Source organism: Zonotrichia albicollis, chromosome 8, assembly GCF_047830755.1.
Source record: "Zonotrichia albicollis isolate bZonAlb1 chromosome 8, bZonAlb1.hap1, whole genome shotgun sequence".
Lineage (NCBI taxonomy): Eukaryota > Metazoa > Chordata > Aves > Passeriformes > Passerellidae > Zonotrichia > Zonotrichia albicollis.
The window spans coordinates 21,939,054-21,959,373 of record NC_133826.1 but is presented as its reverse complement, the minus strand read 5'-3'; the positions used below and the strand labels follow the sequence as shown (position 1 = coordinate 21,959,373).

Sequence of the window (20,320 nt, the reverse complement as noted above, 5' to 3'; positions counted from 1 at the left end):
ATTTCTAGCATAGAAATTCTTTGACTTGTGGTTTTAGAGGTACAACCAAGTGTGTTTCTGTACTTGCTAAGCAGAAGTTATAGAATTGATACAGAAGCTGTTGGGTTGGATGTTTTAAATCATCTTATGCCAGAAACCAGGGAGAAAAAAAGAGCTTAGAGGTAATTAAAAATCCCAGCAACTCCAAATCTCATAACAAGCCCTTAGTGGCACCTGTGCTGTACTCAAGCACGGTGATGGGCACGCCGGGGAGCAGCAACTGATCCCTCATGGATGGCAAGTGCATCCCTCTCCTCTTCCTCCACTGCGGTAAAAGCAGTGCTCCTATTATGTCAAGGTCCATTGCATTTACTGCAGCTTTGATATGCTTGACCTAAAAATATTGCTGTGAGTGAATTATTTACAATGACAATGAGGAGCAATTTTCTAGAATGTTTCTGTGGCCTGTGGGCATTGTACCGAGTACATATGTATGTTATTAACAAAACCCATGAAAATTAGCATGAAACCTTTCCACAGTATATCAGTTATCGTCACCAAATTGGGATTGTTCTGTGGCTTTAGAGCATAAGGAAACATATGTGCAAGCCAACATTTCTTGTGGGGAGTGGAATAATGGAATTGTTTTCCAGTGACTATTAAGTAACTAGTCTGTAGAGGTTGATTTCAGGTTGTATGAAGTGCTACGTGTCTGTGCACTAAGGAGACATTTTTTCATTTCTATACAAAAACACAGTGTAACTAAAATCACTGATAAATTCCCATGCTAGGCAGCATTAAAAAGTCATTCTTCTCTTCAGAAACCAGTAAAAACTTGCAGTCAAGGTGGAAATATTTCATATTTGCAATCTGTGCTATCTGTGCCTAGGTCAATGCTGGCTGAGGTTTCTGCACCCTGACTTAGTGGAGTATGAATAGTTCTTCTTCCATTAGTAAGCATATGGAACAAAATGATGACTGAAATCAGGAGAGATGTGTGTTTTGAGGGAAAATACTGCCTTAAAAAAGGGTGTAACATTATCTTTTTCTTGCAGTGGAGTCTGTCCCTCCTCAATGCTAATCATTCAGGCATTATCAGTTAGCAGAGAAAATATATACACAGAAACTACTCATGTTCCAGGATATTAGCTCTTCCCAGTGCTGAGAAATTCCAGATTCTTCTGTTTCAATAAGTGTTTTCTCTGTTAAAGGCACATAACACATCTACAACAAGCATTAAGTGTTTCGCAAAATGAAGAGTTGGTTTTTAAGTTTCAGTAAAGAACTTTGTTTTGTAGCAAAAACATATTAGCTACAATTTAATTTGTAATTTTCTCTTTCTAGACAGAATGTATACCTCTGAGTCTTTTAATATGATCTTTATCTCCCTGCAATATGTAAGTCTGTAGTAATTCAAATTCCCATTTTTGTAGAAATGGGTAAACATAAAGATACAGGCTTATCTGTGAACAGCGTTGCTGAGAATTCATTTATCCATAGCAACTCTTCCTTTTAATGCTTTACTCCTCTGTCTCTGACCAGGATAGCATTCAGTGAGCAACAGAGCATGTGGGTTCTTCTCCAGTAAATATTGGAATAAAAAAAGATAATCTTCCCAAATACCACTTTTAAATAATGTCCAAATAATTTCCAAATATAAATCCAAAGGATTTATATTGCTAGTGTGGTTATGTTTTTTGAGTCTATAAATGTTAGTTTCACGTGTGACAGAGGACTGATCTCTTTCATGATTGAACTGCTGAAATGCATTCCTACCATTTAATTAGACTGATAACGGTTCTAGAAGTGGCTGTAGATGTATTGTCCCATGATAGCCTTGACACTTTTCTGTTCAGTTCCTACACAGAGAAACATGGATAGACCAAGCAAGCTTAGTACACAAGAGTACTTGTGTGACTAATGTGCTGAGTAAACTTTGTAAACAATCCCACTAAAGTACTGTTTATAAACATTGCCATAATGAGAAGAATGATATGAGTGATATGATGGTATGCTGTGAGTTTTCCTGATTTTGTAAGCAATTTCTGCTGCAGAGTATTTGAGTCTAAAGGTAGAACTTACCTTGGATGATTGTGTGAAGTGAGAAATGCAGACTGGTTCTTTTGTGTGTCTGACCAGGTTAATAAAAGGTTGTAAAGAAATAAGAACACAGTTGTGAGCTTATTTACACTTTATTTTCTTATTGCAAAACTCAGAGCATGACATAGGTACTAGGTTTACAGTAACTTTAAAATTTAACCGCTTTTCCATTATTATTTCTAGATATGTTTCTTTGTCATCTTTCAGATCCCTAAAAATAGCAAATGCAGTAGTATTTTTGTTCTTAACATCAGTTTAATGTAAAATTAATTAATATTTTTGATGTAAGATTTTTATCCATAACAGTTAAATCCCATTTGTTCCCAATTGTGTTGTCATAAGTATACAATAAACTTTTGAACTCTTCAACATTGCCTAGTTAAACGGCAATTAAATATTCTTTCCTCTTATGTCAGAATCCTTAGGAGTAGATATACAGAGCTTCCTATCCTGTTATTTTTTCTGCATACATACTAAATAAGAATTTTCACATTTTCAATGGTACTGAACCCTGTGAGGACAATGCTCCAGAAAAAGGCAGCAAGTTTTTTTCCTAGTCAGCTAAGTTAAACACACTCAAAACCAAGCAAGCACAAAGTGGATACCCCCAAGTGTTTTTCTGACCAGAGAACTGTAGCTTGTAAGAAGTGTTTGCTTCTCACTATTGCCTTCAGAGCTGCTGCTCCTCTTAACAGCAGCTGTACAATGTGGGGCCACAGTTGCATTCATTGTTCAGTGAGCTTGTCCACATAGTTAAACCCACCGACAGCAATGAATGTTGATTGTGACCTTTTTTGTAAAGCTTGGCAGGGTGAGGGAGAAACATCATAAGATGGTTAGGTTGCTATCTTCGGTGTTAAGGCCTGAAAGCATGAAGTAAGGAGGAGGATGGTTAGCTGGAGGGTACAATCAACGGTCGATGGTTTTCACTTTAATTCCAAACTCACCGACAGCGTTGAATGTTCACTGAAGCAACCACTACAACAGAACTCCATTGACTTGACTGCATCCTCAAATCTCTGAAAGTAGGGGGGAAAAATCACAATTCACACAGTGATTTTAATTATACAGATGATGCAACTTGAATCATTTTTCTCTTACCGACACCAACACCCTTCTCTGCTGATCATGTTTCAGACTTTCTGCAAGGAGCTGGCAGTTTCCCAGACTTCTTTCTATGAAAAGAAAATATGTTTCTCTTACTCAGGCTTTAAAAATAAAGGGTAGAGATCCAGGCAGGAGTGGATTAATGTTGTCTGTTATTTCACAAGACTGAACTTCACAGTAAAACAAAACATGAATTCCCATAAATGAACAGAGCTGGCTAAGAGTTTTAAGAATTAGTGTTGCCAATTAGAGATTGCTCAATTGAGAAAAATTTCTTCTATTGACATGGTTCAATTGGATAAAAACTTGTTTAGGATTGATAAAAATAAATTTTCTTTAAAGAAGGCTTAATTTTTCAAAAAATATCTCAGAGACAGTAGGCCTTTTTTTCTTTACAAATTTTCACACATGCAGAACTTGTTGTGATAGTTTTCAGGAGGAAAAAAGGTGACTGTATGTCAAGGCTTGACCTATATTTATTGTCATTTTTTTTTGTGTCAGCATGCTGTGCACATCCAGCTGATCATCCTACAGTAAAGTCCTTATTCTTAAAAATTTCCACAATAACACAGCACTTTTTTCCTAATCTTCTGAGCTTTCCAACTCAATTGTCCTAATTATTATTAAAAATAAATAATACTTAAAAATTAAGGTTGTAGGTTTTGTGTTGCAGAAGAATTTTAGAAGCCGGATAAGAAGACAAAACATGATAATCCAGAAATTTTACCTTATTTTCATTTGTGAGCAGAGTTCTTATGCAGGTGTTCTTGAAGCTCAGCTTGTCAGAATTCTTTTCTGCTAGGTCCACTCTTAACTGTGCTGAAATTCCGCGACTGATTCATTGACTTACATGAATTGCTGTTTGTTTGTTTACCTTATCCTTTGGATAAAGATGCCCTCTACTCTCTGTGTCTCGCATCCTTTGTTATTTATAAAGCTTTATAAATGTTTGGGTTTTGTCTGTACTTGTGTTAAGGGAACCCACAGGTAAGAACAGGAGTTGATCAATGTGCTGCCCCAGCCCCTTTTGCAAACAAACACTATGACAAGGACTTGGTCCTAACTGTTTCTTTCAACGAATTGCTCTGCATGTAGAGGTATTTATTGCATTATTTGACTCAACTGTATTTTCCATCGAATACAGCTAAAAGAAAAAGTCATTAATATAGCCTACTGGAGAACTAGACCAGAACAGAATCAACTATTATGGTGGCTTAGATGTGTTTTGTTTATGAAGGCCACTTTGTTTATGAATATAGCTAAATCAAATACATTTTAATTCAATGTGGCAGCCCACCTTCCTTTCCCAATACAGCAGCACAGGATATTTGCTGCCAATACTTTAGCTGTGATTATTTTTAGTTCTCCATTTATTTGTACTGAAATTTCCAAGGTTTAATTCCATGGATGTTAGGAGAAGACCTCTGCACCCTGGCATGAGTGATGAGAGATTAAGGCTCTCCAACTCAGTCTTACATGCATCTGTTCAACTTTGTTCTAGCCAAATGAATTAACTTTATGATTAAGGGTTGCTCATATTTAAGATCTACCCTATTATAAGCTTGTTTTCTGTTCTCCATTTCTTTCAGTACTCATTCCTATGGCCTTATTCCCTGCTTCCATCTGTCACTTCATATTTCAGTTGGGGGCTTGCCTGGTTGATATCTGGCAATTGGGATGGGGTGCAGGGGAAGGAGGGGAGCTGCGTAGAGCTTGTGGCTGGGTGGATTTCATCTTGGAAGGAATTACTTTCGCAGGTTGTTAATAATACCTCCCCACCCCCCATAATGGAAATCCTCAGTATTTCCTTGGTCACCTAGCCTGTGAAATGGGCTGAAACTTCTAAGTAAAAAAGGTATTTCTGGATTCCAGCCCTGATTCCTGATGTGTGCAGGTTATGCAGGGTAAATATGCTTTCATCTTCTTTCATCTGGCTTTCATTTTTTTAAAATCCTTTATTGGGCTTAGCTAGCTGTTACAAATGCCAGCTTTATTTTAAATTTTATTTCAGATCTGCAGGCTTATGTGAACATTCAGATTGGATGTATTTTTTTTTTATTTAAGGTTAGTAGGTCATAAATAAACCAAAGCACTTTCCTTGCTTTGAGCAATAGGGTCATGATGTACATGAAATATCGCTTTAAAAAAACTGCAACCTAACGTGAATTGACAGAGGTACATGAGGAAGTAGTTCATCGTGTCGCTGCAAAGGCCATGGGGATTTGGACTGCTAGAGCTGCCTGTCTTAGGAATAGATTAGATATCTTGTCTGATGACCTGTACTTAATTTAAGTGACTGCCTTTGCAAGTCCTTCCAGAGGGCAACTGTGTGAAGTAGAGCATCTCATCCTCAGTCTTCAGTCCTTTTCCTCCTCTTGATGGCCTGACCTAAATTGGAGATATGGTTGTTGTGCTTGCACAAATAGACAATTATTTCAATACTATGTGAGCTGCATCTTCAGTTCTAATTAATTACCTTTTCCATTTTGACCTTGCTATGTTGAATCAAAAACCAACATTCCAACTTCACTGTAGTGGTTAATGCTGGGAATACAATGCACTCATGTTAACAACTGCCTTATGTAAAATAGAAGCAAAAGCTCCCTCTCCCTCTCTGTTTAGAAAAGCTGTCAAGTACTACTCTGCCCTGCTTATTGCCCCACCTTTTCCCTTCTTCCTCCTCTCTCACCCACACAGATGAGATATGGAAGATGTCAGCCAGATCACAGTCTGGCTTGCAGGCCACTTCAAACAGCTGCCTTAGAACTGTTACCACCTTTACTGCTGGTGTGCAGCGGGGAGATTGCTTAGGAACAAATGCCTAGGTGAATACACAGAACTTGGCCTTGAGGCTCTTGCAGCTTTAGGTGCTTTTTCTAATGGTGCATTAAAACAATCTATGTGTACTGCTTAAAATACTATGTTAGCAAATTTATGAAGTAGATACTTCGTGTGGTTTACAGCATCATTTTTCTTTCACTGACACGGAATTGTTTGTTAGTGGAAGGTGGAGTTATAGCTTTCTGAAGCCAAATATTCGTTTGTATAAAAGGAAGACAACGGAACAGTGCTCATACTGATACTGCAAAGTTATCTCATGGATGCAGTTGTTGGCTACTTCCACCTCCCACTTGCCCTCTCCCACAGACTGTCAACAGACTTCCAGTTAAACACTTGGGGACAGGAAGAAATGCAGTGTGTGCATGTGTTTTTTTTAATTGTCTTGCAGAAGTGAATTCCAGGGGCAATGTCTAAAAATGGCAGAGGCACACTTGGGATCAGATTCTCAGCTAGAGTAAACTGACACAGCTCCATTGATGTCAGTGGCATCTGGGTTTACACCAGCTGACACCTGGATGCTCATCTGGAAAAAAGTGAATTAGAATGATCAGTTATTGATTCTTATAATATAAATTTTTTGTGTTGTTGATGTGTTCATCATTTTTATTAAACCTTTCTAAAATGACAAATTTTCATGTTGTATTGACATTTTACTTTCAATAAATCAGCAGTAATACTAAATCCCGGTAAGTATTGACACTGCTGTGCTTCCACTGAAAGGAATTAAATCCCGTTGACTGTAGTTATTAGAAATTCAATTTGTTCTTAGATGCCTTTGAGTTGTATGCTGAAAGTAAAGAATCTGTGCAGCTATCAACAGGACAAAATGAAAAGTATTTGTTTCTTCTGTGATCTAAAAATCTGCAAGAACAGAAGCAAATAACAATCACTGTAACCTAAGACACTGTGTTCTACAGACAATAACTGCAGTTGTTTCTGCAGTGTGCTGGAGTGTAGCAGCAGCTCCTAATGCAGTATATCTAAGGCTGATGTTTTACAAGAAATCCAAACACACAATCACCATGTTTTCATGTTGCCTTAGACCTATGGAAACATCTCTGTTTAACCTCTTTTGGAAAAAAAAGTTTGAGGGAGTATTTCACCATTTACTGGAGTACAGCCATCTCTGGGGAAGAGGAGCAGCTGTGTAACATCTTGAAGCACTAGTGCATGCCAGCCTGAGACAGGAGCAAAAAGTTGTGATTGCCATGTTTAAATTCTACATTCTACAAGCCTGCTTTTTTGTACATTCCTGGTTCTTGCTCATAGAATAAGAGAGTGGAAAAACAGAAAACACTTTCAGGTGAAATATTGTCCACAAAACTGGTTTTTAAACGAAATCAAACTTGTTTGACATGCACAGCCATCACAGAGTGATCTGAAGTTCTCTGTCTTATCAGTGTTCTGATGGCCTAGAAACTGTGACATCTCCAAACATGCTGCTTTGTGTGTTTGTAGGCTTTGATGAAGTTTTTGAGTAAGTTTGCTGTCCAAAAATTGACTTTGCTCTTGAAATGAAACCCATCAGCTAATATTACATGTTTACAACACATGCTATGAGGTGGGATACTGATTAGCCAAGCTAATTTAGGAACAGAACAAATGTGAGAAGCAGCAGTGATATTAGTTCAATCAGATATTTGATTGCGCTTCCAGAAATAATTTAATTGCAGAGCTCAAAACTATGCTTTGCCCATTAGAGTTCTACCTGATTGGTATTTGGTTAAATCTTGCTACTAAAGAAACTTCCAAGTCCATATTTAATGTGAGAGCACACACAGTAATATTGGCTTTTTGCTTACTATTTAGATTTATTACATCTCAATCAATATAAATTGCTAGTCTTACTTAACAAATCATAGTTGCACTCATGTTCTAAACAGACTTTTGTGTCTGCCCGTTTGAGCCCAACTGCAATTTATTACTGCATGTTGTTAGTCCTGTTTGACATTGTAAGCACTTTTCCAGCATACAGGATTCAGGCCCTGGCTCTATGAGATTTGCTTTTTATTTAAAGCCAAGAAATTGGTAAATAAATTCTAAAACTGCCTGCAACTTCCCAATCTTATGGATCACAATTCTCTACTCTTGGTTACTGGAACACATTACTATTTATGGAAGATATGCACGTATTTCAATGTCCATAAATCATATGCAAACATCTGTTCTTTAGATCAGTAGATGGAGTATGGTAACTGGTTCTTACATTAATAGCCATGAAGTAATGATCACCTATTGATGTTATACTTTAATATTTTAGCAAATATTTCAGTAATTTAACTTTTCAGGCAATATTAATCAAAACAGTAGAAATTGCAAGCATAGTCTGGCATAGAGTTCTGTGTAGCCTGTACCTGAAAAATGCCAAGTGAAAGTTGTAAGATAGCGGGTAAATATTCACAGCAACATGATCAATCTGGCTAAAACACAAGAAGTTCTGTTAGTAATTCTCTCTGCACTCATTGCTGCCTTTGAAGAGAATTTCTTTCCCTCCCCCTTCCTGTGATAGTTTTAAGCAGGCACCCTTTTCTCATTTGATGAATCTGGACTGTGTGTAGTGGTCTACATTGTTGTCTTAGTAGTATGATCTATTTCCCACGTGACCCTGCAGGCAAGGTTCTAAGGCCGATAACTGCGAAGCTGTGCTCTGGAAACGTGGTGTGTGTGGAAACCAGGGCTGTGTATGAGGCAAAATGTAAGAGGTGGGAAAGACAATATTGTAGGATAGGATGGGCACAGGATGGAAAGGCAGAGGATAAGAGTTTTCTTATTCTGTCTTCAATCTCAGTGTTTGGATTTTTGGATCAAGTGATTTCAGTTGTAATGAGAAGAATCTTCAGCAACTATCCTGTCTAGCATTTATGTCAAGCCTTTATTTGGTTGTCATATATACTGTGGATACATTGGTTGTTTTTCAGCATCTCCTTTGTGTTTGTGTTCTTTTTCAGGAGCAGAGACTTGATACTTTGAGACTAGCCATGTAAATGTTAGCATAATTGAATTTTCATAGGAAGAACATGTGTAAAAATGGGGAGCAAAAACATTCTATATTTTTAAAAGTTGAGTCCTACTGTAGTCAGCCATAGGACAGGAGACTGTAGTTCTTTTTCTGCAGAAAATGGACTTGCTTTTAAGTTACCTACTAATCTTGGTATAAAACCTCCCAAACTGCTTCAGAATGAATTCAGAACCCCCTTTTAGGATTTCTGGACTACTTCAGTACCATTTACATGTTGTCCTTTATGTTCTTCACAGTGAACGTGTTAAATAGATACATATAGAAAAACATGCTTGTGGGCTTTCAAAACCTTTTGTTTAACTTTTGCTCCTGATTTTTAAATAACTTTCTATAAAAGGTGCTGTGAGTGTAGGTTTGCCTAAGAGATCCCCCATGTGTCCATCTTGCTGCCAGCGCAGAGTGCAATAGCAATTGGCTTTAATATCCCATCCCCCTCTTCATTCTGTGTTGCCATAGGAATGGTCTGCGAGAATTACCAAATTCAAATAATTATAGTCCTGCTGCACAAAGTTTCTTTTGATCAAGAGCAAGTCATTTGAACCCTGATGTTTAGTGGGGAATACTTACAGCCTCATAAAAGTGTAGTGATGGCTGATATCTCATAGTGCTTTGAACATGTGAAGTGCTATATAAACAATATAGGGCTATTGCACACAACTCAAGCTATTAGCATTTCAGGCACAGTGCCCCAGGCCCTCGGAGGGGAAGTCACGTCTTCACTGGAAAGGAGGCACCTTTTTGAGTTTTGTCTGCTTCCAGATTAGGTATCAGGAGCTCTCGAGGTAGTGTAGAGATATGAAAGGCTTGTTTTTTCAAATACTGTGTCTACTACTCTGCACTGGATTCTAACAATTAGAACTGTTATTCTAAAAATGTGTGGATGGTAAATCATTGCCTGGTTGCATTACTTCCTTTGCTGTAATTGTATTTTGGCATTTCTGCATTTTTTTTCCTTTGTGAAAATTCTGTATGCTAATCTATTTGTTACTAACAACCTCGGTATTCTTCATGTGTAATTTGAAACAGATGAGAAATTAGGCTTCATCTCTGTTCCCCAAAGCATCACCTTACTTGCAGAATTTAGAGCACAAATGCAATTTGAGAGTGTGTAGAGCACCCCATGAGTGTTGGTGTGTACATGTTGGTGAAGCCTTGTTCTTAAGGTAACAAATCAATGTAAGAAAATAGGCCAGGGGTATTTGCCACACAGCTGATATTAGAGCCTGTTAGAGCTGAAGGTACTGCTCAGATGGGAACAGTTTGCCCAGGATTGATGGAATTGCCTGATTTGCCTTGTTTTGACTCTTTTCCACATTTTGCACACTCTGATAAACAAGGGCTCCTGCTTAGGACCCACAAGAGGCACCTCTCCTTGCAATCACTGCAACACAAACTCTGGGGCAGTAGAAAGGCTCATGACTATCTTCAGGGAGAAGAGGAAATTCCTTGAAGTCTTTTTATGCCAGTCATTTCTCCAGTTTAAAAACAAAGCAATTCTTGGTCCAGAGTTGGCAAAACATTCTTTTTGCTTTTTGATGGTGTAACTTCTTTTCACCAGTAGAGACTATTCTAAAGGATTGCATTTTTCTGCTTGCTTGTTGTGTGGCTTTTTTAATGTCTCAGGCTAAGCTCTTAGGCATGTTAAATGATGTAAACAAGTTTTGGATTTTTGTTACTGTTATCTAGGAGCAGCCATTCAAAACAAATATGCTATTGACTCAACTCTAAAAAGCTCTGAACACAGAATAAGCTCAGACTTTGAAGGACTGGGCACACAGTTTAAATATTTAGCATAGCAAAACCCATTGCAGTACAATTGCTTGTACAGGATCCAATGATTTACAGCACAAATGTGAAGCATAATCCCATGTATTCAGGGAGCAAATGCCTAGTCAATTTACTGTTTTCTGGTGGATTTTTTTTATCAAGACTGACACACACAAACAAAATACCTTTTACTGCTCTGATGGAGGCTTTTTAAAGTAATGCATATTCTCCTAAAGAAATAAATAGATACAAATTACCAGAACTGTTCTAAGGCCTTATCTTTATTATTGAAAATGGCCTAGCCTTTAATGGTTTGTAATCTGCCTGTGTTTTTGTGGCTTTCTCAACATCCTCCTCCTTGTCCTTGTTGAGCTCAGCTACCCTTTGAAAAGCTTTTTGCTCTAGTGACCACTTTAAACTTTCTATTGACAAAATAAAGCTGGACTCCTAATTTGTTTTTCCAACAGAAGGTGTGAGTTGAAAGTGGTCATTGGCCCAAAAACCTATCGTGAAGACAAAGTTGATTTTAGTGGGAAAGGGGGAGTGATGTCTGGTTTCCTTTTCTCTGTCCTTCAATTCCCACCTCCCAGAGTCCCAACCTCACAGCAGCAAGGTTTCCCTTTTTTGCAGACTTTTGCTACAGCAAGGAAAGGTAGGCCAGGAAATTGTATTTGAGTCCTCAACTCAAATTGGTTTGTGAATCCAAATTCAGTCTTTTAAAACTGTGGGAAGACTGACTGGGGCATTGGCAATGAAATAAATGAGTGAACGGGATGAGGAAAAGCATGTACAGCCAAATAAGTTAATAAATTAAACAATTCTCTTTGCTTCATATGCACTTGTGCTTAAAAATACATGCAAGCATACCTGCAGACATTTTAATGTGAAAAAAGAAAGGGAAATATCTCTTTGTTTTGGAGATTTAAACAGATCAGTACAACTGCAGCACCCAGAAACCTCAAACATTATCAAAATGGGTTTTTCAGCCGCAGGGTCTTGCTTTTTTGCAGTACCCAACACATTTAAATAAAAATTCTGAAATGAATTAGTAGGTTCAGGAGTAAGTGGATGGCATTTTAAACAGTCAGGACTTTCTGTAAAAGTCTCAAGAGATCCCCTATCACCATTGTGGTAACCACTCCTAATCACAAATCCTGATCTGAACAATCATAGGTGATACTGGCTATTCTGAGAAGTTTTGTTTCTGCATCAATACCTGCCTGGATTTATAAACCATTCTTGTGTCAGTGCCTGCCTCTTTTCTTGCTGAAGGTAATCAGGGAGCTTGAGGCTCACAGATTACATTTTCTGTGCTGTTCAAAGGTGTTCTATTTGTATTTTTATTTAGAAATATCTGGATGAAATTCCATTTGGAGGGAAGTTCCATCCCTTAAGCCCTATACACTGAACACCTAAAGCAGAGACATTGTGCTGGCTCTTAGCAGATAGGGTGGATTTCATTCTTACTGAATACGACCCAGGTGCTAAAAAGCTATAGCTGAGAGTGCTGGGTTAAAAGCACGAGGCAGCTAGGTGCATAAATATTACATGGCTGTATCTTTAATGGGTTCCTGTCATAGACTTGCTTTTGTTTAAAGATTTCCATAACCCTGCTGATTTATTGCATCTTTTCTAGAAGTATGCTGTTAGCAGGAAACTCAGTTGAAGCACTTTCAATCATGTTGGAGGATCATTATACTTTCACTTGAATAACTAATTAGTTGCAAGAAATTAACCACTGCTGTTTAGCACAAAAACACTTTCAAGAAGGGCTTTCATTTTTGTTGTGGAAAATGACCTCAGGCACTTGAGGAGGTGGGGCAGAAAGGAGAAATAATGATCCTGCTGTCTTTTAATATAACTTTTGTTTTCAATTCCACCCAATAACTAGCAGGCAGCATAGCTGTCTGAATAAGGAACTGCACTTGGACTTTGGATAAATGTGTTCTGATCTTTCTGATCCCATGGATCTGGCAGCTGACCTGAACCTATTGATTGACACTGGTTTCAGGTTCTAAAAGCTGTCACTGAAGGCTTGGGAGATGGAGTACAAGACTGAGGAAGAAATAAATTAGTGAATAGGATGGAAGGAAGAATAGAATATGGGCAAAGAAAGGTACAACCAGTCTCATGTTTCTGAAACTTAATGTTCATATTGTGAAATGTAGATTTTACAATATCTTTTTACTTGGCACATAAAGGTCCCTGTCTTGAGCTCAGTATTATTGTCACATGGTGTTCACAGCACTACTAATCTAATGTCAAACACAATGAGGTGAGGAAGGAGAACAAACAGCTCAAATACTTAGTGATTCACCCTACTTCTGTGGTAAAAACTGGGAGGAATTTGAAGACAAATGATTTCTGAGGTCTAGTTTCCTCTCTAATGTAAAATTCATTTAAGCCAATATAAGTAGCAGGTCCTAAACACTTTTTTGTCTAGAACTGCAATTTTGCCTGCTATTGGAGAAATATATATATGAAATTGATCTTAGTTTATCAAATAAAAGCATAATAGGATGCACTTACAAATCAGTTACCTTCTTTTAGTCTTCTCTGTCTAGGAGGAGAATTCTTCAGATATTTGATAAAAACAAGAAATATTGGCCAGTAAGGTGAGGACAAGGGTGAAAGGGGGAGTTTATTGGTATTTTTTGCTCTCCTTCCTTTTCTCTAAACACACTTACAAGATTAGAAACTTGTCTTTGATATGTGTATCTGAGATTTGATATGAAAATGCTGGGAATTATTCAGTGCCAAAAGGGAGTGGGCTGCTCATGACAAACACCACCTGAATATAAAATATAAAGGTTCCTATAACGCTTTTAGCACTTTAACTGTCTCCTCTGTTCTTTGCATTATTTTCCGTCCTGAAGCAGCTATTTTGGGTATTTTAATGTCAGGATTAGAACCTCATTCAGCTCTTTATGATTGTATTGGATTACCTGCATAATGTGTCTTCTGAAAATATTTACATAAATGTAGTACATTCTGGTGGCTATGGTTTTTGTTTTGTTTGGGGGTTTTTATGTGGTGGGGTTTTTTGGGTTTTTTTTGGGGTTTTTTGACTAAATTTGCAACATTTTGGTTTATGAGAATGCAGGAGTCAGAGGTTTGCATATGTGCATACCAGGAAATCTAACTTCTTGCTTTCTAGAGAATTCCCTACCAGGCTTTTTAAAACAATACATTACTCTGAAATGGCATGCAGAGAATTTCAAAAGGACCAAGGGATTTAAAAATTCTCCTTCTCCGATGCTCAGGGGAATTGTTTCTGATAATCCCAGTGCTTTTCTTTTGTGCATCACTGAAGATTGAAATCTGAGTGTAGGAATATCACAGGAATCTGTTCAATGCCTTGCAGTTTCTCTCAGGTGAACAGTGTGCAATAGCCCAAGATACTTTAGTTCTACACATGGTGAGAGTGTGGTGCAACCACCAAAGCTGTGGGTTCAATCCCCCATGGGTTGTTCACTCAAGTGGGACTTGCTGATCCTTGCGAGTCCCTTCCCATCCAGAATATTCTGAGATATAAAAACTCCTTCTTTGTAGTAATCACAGTTGAGTAGCATAGAACTCAATAGAAGCCCATTAAGAGACATGCAAGTCAGATGTTAATGACAGATATCTCAATTTCCCTTTCCCCTCCCTGAGCATGTTCTCTGCTTTGCTCTCATTATCTCATTTTGCTTTGCTTGCTCTTTCATTTTGATCTGTTACTGTTCAATGAGTATAACATGTCTTCAAATAACGGGTGCTGACTTTGAGGGTAGTTTCAAGTTTTGGTTCAGACTTCTGCCTGTGGTTCTCATTGGGTGCATTTGCGTTCTTAGATCTAAATCTTAAAATTCCTTTCCACTTGGATACTCTTATTCATGCCATACCAAATACTTTTTAATCTTCAGTCATCCCATGTCCCCATCTCATGAAAACTATATGGTCCTTAGTCTTGTATAACAAAAAGTATTGGAAAATGTGGAATCTAAAATCCCAGCATATCTAGGGAGAAGAGAACATAAGACTCTTCTTTAAATAAAAAACCTTTGAAATACATTAAAACACATAGACAGCTATGCCTGTTCTGCATTTACACTTCAGTTATTCAATGATCTGCTCTGATCACAAAATCAGAGCAGATCATGAATGAATCGACAGCAGAATAGCCCTGGACCTCTTTACTGAGAAACTGCCTTGAATACATTACAACCCTGAGGGAGAGAAATATTACTTTAAGTGGATTATAGGAAAAAGCATGTAACTATGTTCCATTTTTTCCATCTAGGAGGCTCCTATGTATTACTTGTGTGTAAATGTAGCTAATTTTCTATTTTCAGTAGCTGTGGTCACATGCAGTTGAAAAGACGAAGTGAGAAAGCGGGTTGGGCTTGTAATGTAATTGAGAATCCTTGCTTTTATTGGGCCTATGCCAAGTAAACCAAATGTGTAGAGATTAGCTCCTAAAGCACATTGCAGGTGATTTCAGGCAAATGGAAAGAAAGTTACACTGTGGGAATTGGAGAGACTGTGCTTGCTGGTCTGGTATAGTCCAGAAAGATTTTTTTTTCTTTTTCCTCCTGTTTCTCTGCATTTCCTCCTCTACTGAGGATATAAACCAACCTTATTTGTCTTCCTTTCCTTTCTAGTTTACTAAAGTGTGAGTCTGTAAACATGTCCCCATGCTGACAAGTAAATGTTTTTCTGCAAAATTTTACAGAGCACAAGCTGTATATCTCATCAGTTAATGAATGATGACGTTCAGCACAAAACATGTCTGCTTTTCTCAAATGGTCAGCAGTTCTCCATACAGAGCTGGTGGTGGGGGATTGAAGTTTTCAGTGTTCAAAACCCCTTAAGTGCAGTGAATGAACATAAATCCACTGTCTTACAATTAGAAATAATCATTGGAATTTTGCAGTTCCTGAGTGGAATTAGGAAGAGTTCCACTGGTCAAAACAAATCTGTTCTTTTCAGATTATACCGTATCTCATGAAAATGAACAATTAATAGTCTTGCTTGCATTATGGCTTCTTTTTTCTAATACTTTTATATATATTATAGATATTTGGCAGAGTTGCATAGTCAGAAGCTGAATGATGAACAGAATCTGCATTCTCTTGGCTTTGGTATTCTGCCCAGGATTTTTGCTTCACAATCCTTATTTGAAAAAAAAAAAAAAAAGAGTAGGTCTTAAGCCCCAAACCTACTTTATTTCTTATTCTTTCTTGTCCTGTCTTGAGCATTTGTATAGCAATAGTATCAATTATTCAATCAGTGTCTTTGAAAAGCACCTACCAGGCTGCCAGATTCCTGTTGCAGAGAAGCTAGATGGTGCCAGAAATCAGTCACTCTGCTAAATATTGCTGCTGGCTCCACTCCCTGTCTCTCAGAGTCGGTAGAAGTCTAATCTACTGTTCTCCTGTGAAAAGATGGCAGGATGTAAAAATGCCATGTGAAGTTGCTGTTATGTAACAAATGTTTTGCCATCCTGCATGGTTAAGGAGTTAAACTGGTCTCCGGTCTTAAAGTGTGGGTATCTTCTGTTACATGGAATGCTTTTATGTTCAGCTGATGTGGTATTTGTCATTTAGTTCTTCACTTGCCAGACCTTTAGCTCTGTGATTTTAGAAATTCCTCTGTTTTAAAGAACTGGTTTGCTTGCAGTCAAGTCTAAGCAAGGCAGATATCACACTGCCTTGCACATGCACAGAAAACCACCCAGCAGAGTTCCTATAAAGCAGTTCAGCTACCCCAGCATTCACCACCCAGATGACGCTTGTGCACAGTTGCCATGCTGAAAATTAAAATGGTGTAATATTAAAATTATCTCGGAAAAAGTAATTCTGATGGCAAATGTGCAAACAAATTTGTTCATAATTGCAGATGCATCTTCATGGCGTTTCCAGTTTTTGTAGAATCCAGGGACCTTTCTAAAAGTGCTAAGAGCCATTTGTTTGTATAAGAAGAAATAGAATTAATTTTTCAGTCTCACTTAAGATATGCAGTACAAGAGCCTGCTCCTTTGTCAATTGGCAGAGAAGTGTTTTCAGGGCCAAATTCCAGGAGAGAATTTCTGGCCATATTGTTTTAAGGCCAGCAAAACTTTAAAGGCTGCAGTTCTATGTCTCTGGCTCTCATTAGTCCCCCAAATAGTTTAGGAGGATTACCTTCAACCTGCTGGCTTCTGAGAGTATTTTTCTGTGTGAAGTTTTTTAGGCAGCTCTACGTATTGCCTAGATATACATCTCTGTGGATATTTTGGGTATGGATCCTTGGAAGAGAACTGCAGTTTTTAGCTGACCTTTGAGTTCAGAACTTTGGTTGCTCTATTTCCAGGACTCTTCTAATTAGGAAATGGCTGCAATGACTGTGGGTTGACTCCTCTTGTCCTTAACTAGGAAGCTAATTTATTCTTTGCTGGGTGCTGTTATTTCCTCCTAGGTCTAAGTTGATATTGCTCCTTCTGCTGAAATGACAGCTCCTGGGTGAGGTGTGACACTGCACAACCAAGAAATCTGCATGCAGGATGTGTTTTCTCCAGCTCCACAGCTTTCCAGGAAGAGGTTTAGCAGGTAAACCAGAACCCCAAAATCTGTTTCCATTATCAAAAAGCTTAGGTTCAACTGCTAATTCTGGAAATATAAAGGCACGAGCCTGGTATTTATGCATATGACTTTGATAGCTGAAAATGTTAGCACTTGAATTTGAGGGTTTGAAAAGGATTTTTAGAATGCAAATCAACTTTTTGCTAAATCTTACACTGAAAGTTAAACCCGAGAATATAAACAAAAATAATATTTATATGTAGCAAACTGTAGGGTTTATTAATCTGTCAACAAGACAGACAAAACCAGAAGGCTTGTTGCATCTTACAAGTTCTTTTTTGGAGATAACATGTTGGAATACAGCTCTGAGAGAAATTTCTTGTTTTAAGATTATTAATATGTAGAATTACTAGTGGGAGCAGCCTATGACCTTTAAGGCAGTTTTTCTCCTTTGATAACCTTTATTTTGGATGCTATAATTTACCTTTAGTGTAAGAGAGTTTTAGCCTTTCCTATCTGCAAAGCTGAACCTTAAAAAGTGCGATTTTCTTCTATTCTGTGTATGTCAACTTGAGTTGGCCTAATTAAAGGAGTACTTTGCTTTTCAGGTGGGGATTTCCTAAGGTATTTTCCTTTTAAATTGACTTTGAAAGAAGTGAACTGAGTTTTGAGCTTCCTTACTCATGTTTGACTGCTTTATTACTGAAACTTTATGCTGATTTTTGTTTATAGTTCAGAAGATCAGGTAATTGAAATTAATTTAGTTACTCTTCTCTAGATGCCTTTTGGGCATACTTGGAAAAACTACTTGTACAAATGTGCTATAGTATGAATCTTGCTGACTTTCATTTGATTTTGCATTCGTTACTTTGAGACAAGGAGAACAAAGGTTGCTTGTGTAAAATGAGAGCGCAGAAACATAGCAAACATGCCTATTCTTGTGAGAGGTGTGGTGTGTAATAGCTTCTGATGAGGTGCATTTGAAGAGTTATTATGACTAAAAAGATGCTGCCTAATACACGGGTCTGGTAGAACTACTGCTTCTGATTGTGTGTTCCCCCTTTACTTTCCTGCTTCTCCTCCCACTGCGCCACCATTCTGCATTTTCCCTTCATGGGGGAGGGAGTTTGTGGGGGAAAACTGGCTGCCAACAGAAGCGTGATTCCAGCTGGACTCTAAAGATAAAACTCAAAAATATGTTGCAGAAATACACTGGAAAAAGGGAAATAATAGCCTTGGGAGCGCTCTCTGTTGTGAACTGTGGCAGCTGGGCAATTGCATTGCAAGGGGTTATGTGTCTGTGGCTTATGACTAGCTGGTAATTATAAACTGAAGATAATTCGGTGCACTATTTATATAATTTCTTGTTGAAATTTTCATGTATGTTCACTTGTGATTCTGTTTAGGTTTGGCATTTTCATTTTACTGCATTTACATAGTTTCCAGCTTTTCTTATGTTTGGGAAAATTATGGTCAGAAAGCTTTTCCTATATTAGCTATTTTCTCAGGACCAGAATGCAAGTATAGATGTTTCTGTGAGTTTGGAAATTTTTTTTCTTTTGGAGTTGGTTTAGGTTTCTTTGCTCTTCAGGTATTCTCTCCATATTTCTTCAACTCAAACATAGGCCCTTAATAATGAAAACTGATAATGTTTCATGTGCCAGATATTTGATTGAAAATGTTTGTCCAAACCTGCAGCTTAAAAAGAGGTGTCTGGATGAACAGCAAAACAGAGTTGTGCTAATTCATGTTCCCTCCAGAAGATATCTAATCATCTGATTTAAAAAGTAATTAATTATTGATCTGATATGCATACTCTTTCTCCTGTAGTAGCTTAAATTTTACTCAAATTTATTAGATTTTCGTATCATTAAATCTATAACAGTATTTAAAAATCATAGATATGGTAGGCCTGCTGCAAGTTTCTCTACAACCCCATGGATTTGAGTGACGGTGAGCAGTGAAAAGTGCGGACAGGAGGAATAGTTTCTACCTCCTTGTGTCCCCATCAGTCCCATCACATGTCCCTGGACATAGGTGGCTGCTTCTTGACTGTGCAAGGAAATGATTAAACGTGTGCAGCTGGATTGTTGTCGATAGCAATTAAGCATTCCAGACAGTCAGGCTATCATTGTATGCAAGTTAGAATTAGAAGACGTGGTTGAAAGAGTTTATCTGGAGAAACCAGGGAAATGGCTGAAAAATTTGTAACTCATGAATGCACAGAAATATTTTATCAGGAAATTCAAAATTTGGTTACCAAGAACATGACTGAGTGTTAACTGGTCTGAATAAAAGAGGGTCTTTGAGACACAATATAATAGATTTCTCTGATGGTCACGAGTGGAAAAGGATTTTTACTGTGTCAAATATTTTTGTTTGCTGGACTTCACAGAGCAAAAACTTTCTATGTAGTTGAGAGGAAAAGAAAAATATTATTGTATCGCTTTTTGTAAAGGCTTATTTGTATCAGCACTCCACCAATAATATCTGCTAAACATTTAATTTTGTGTTTTTCTATACAAGTATTGAAGAACACATGCTTTGGAAATGTAATACACCCATTTCTTTGTAATACATCCTAAATTGTGTAAGAAAATGGTGTTTTCCTTCCATTTAAAAGGAAAAAGATATAAAAAAATACAACAAGGTGTAAAATGGAATGCATTCAATCATTAATATCCCTGAAACGCTTGGAAATCCATAGTCTAATGTGGGACTTGTGACTTGTAAGAGGGAATACAGAGGGTACTGATCATTTTCAATTTGGTTTTTGTTCAAATGGAGTCCACTTCCTCTTGTCAGTGAATTTCCTGTTGCCTCATCAGTAGCACATATCAGTAAGTTTAAAAATGGGCCTGATATCCCAGTTTGGAGCACAGCATAGAGTAAAAGGTATTCTAATTTTCCCAAGTTCCTTCATTCTATACCTGAAACACAGGTCACAGCCAGCTGATTTTGAGTA

The 20,320-nt window shown here is 37.6% G+C and overlaps 2 long non-coding RNA genes across 4 annotated transcripts in view; both read right to left on the bottom strand.

Annotated features, from left to right (window-relative positions):
• Positions 1 to 1,699: 1,699 nt before the first annotated feature.
• Positions 1,700 to 20,320, bottom strand: part of LOC102069412 (uncharacterized) — a 61,057-nt gene continuing 42,436 nt past the window's right edge. Inside the window, exons 4-7 of one of the 3 annotated variants that reach the window (XR_012581392.1) lie at positions 16,106 to 16,229; positions 3,181 to 3,254; positions 3,027 to 3,098; positions 1,700 to 2,942 (exon numbers count right to left, since the gene is read on the bottom strand). This is a non-coding gene — a long non-coding RNA (uncharacterized LOC102069412). Of the gene's footprint in view, positions 3,099 to 3,180; positions 3,255 to 16,105; positions 16,230 to 20,320 lie in introns of all 3 variants that reach the window. The other 2 variants (XR_001332715.3, XR_001332716.3) reach the window with 2 other exon arrangements.
• On the bottom strand, positions 5,162 to 16,097 carry LOC141729860 (uncharacterized). The gene is made up of 2 exons (XR_012581393.1): positions 8,382 to 16,097; positions 5,162 to 5,574 (listed from the first exon to the last, which is right to left on the bottom strand). It is a non-coding gene; the product is annotated as an uncharacterized LOC141729860 (long non-coding RNA).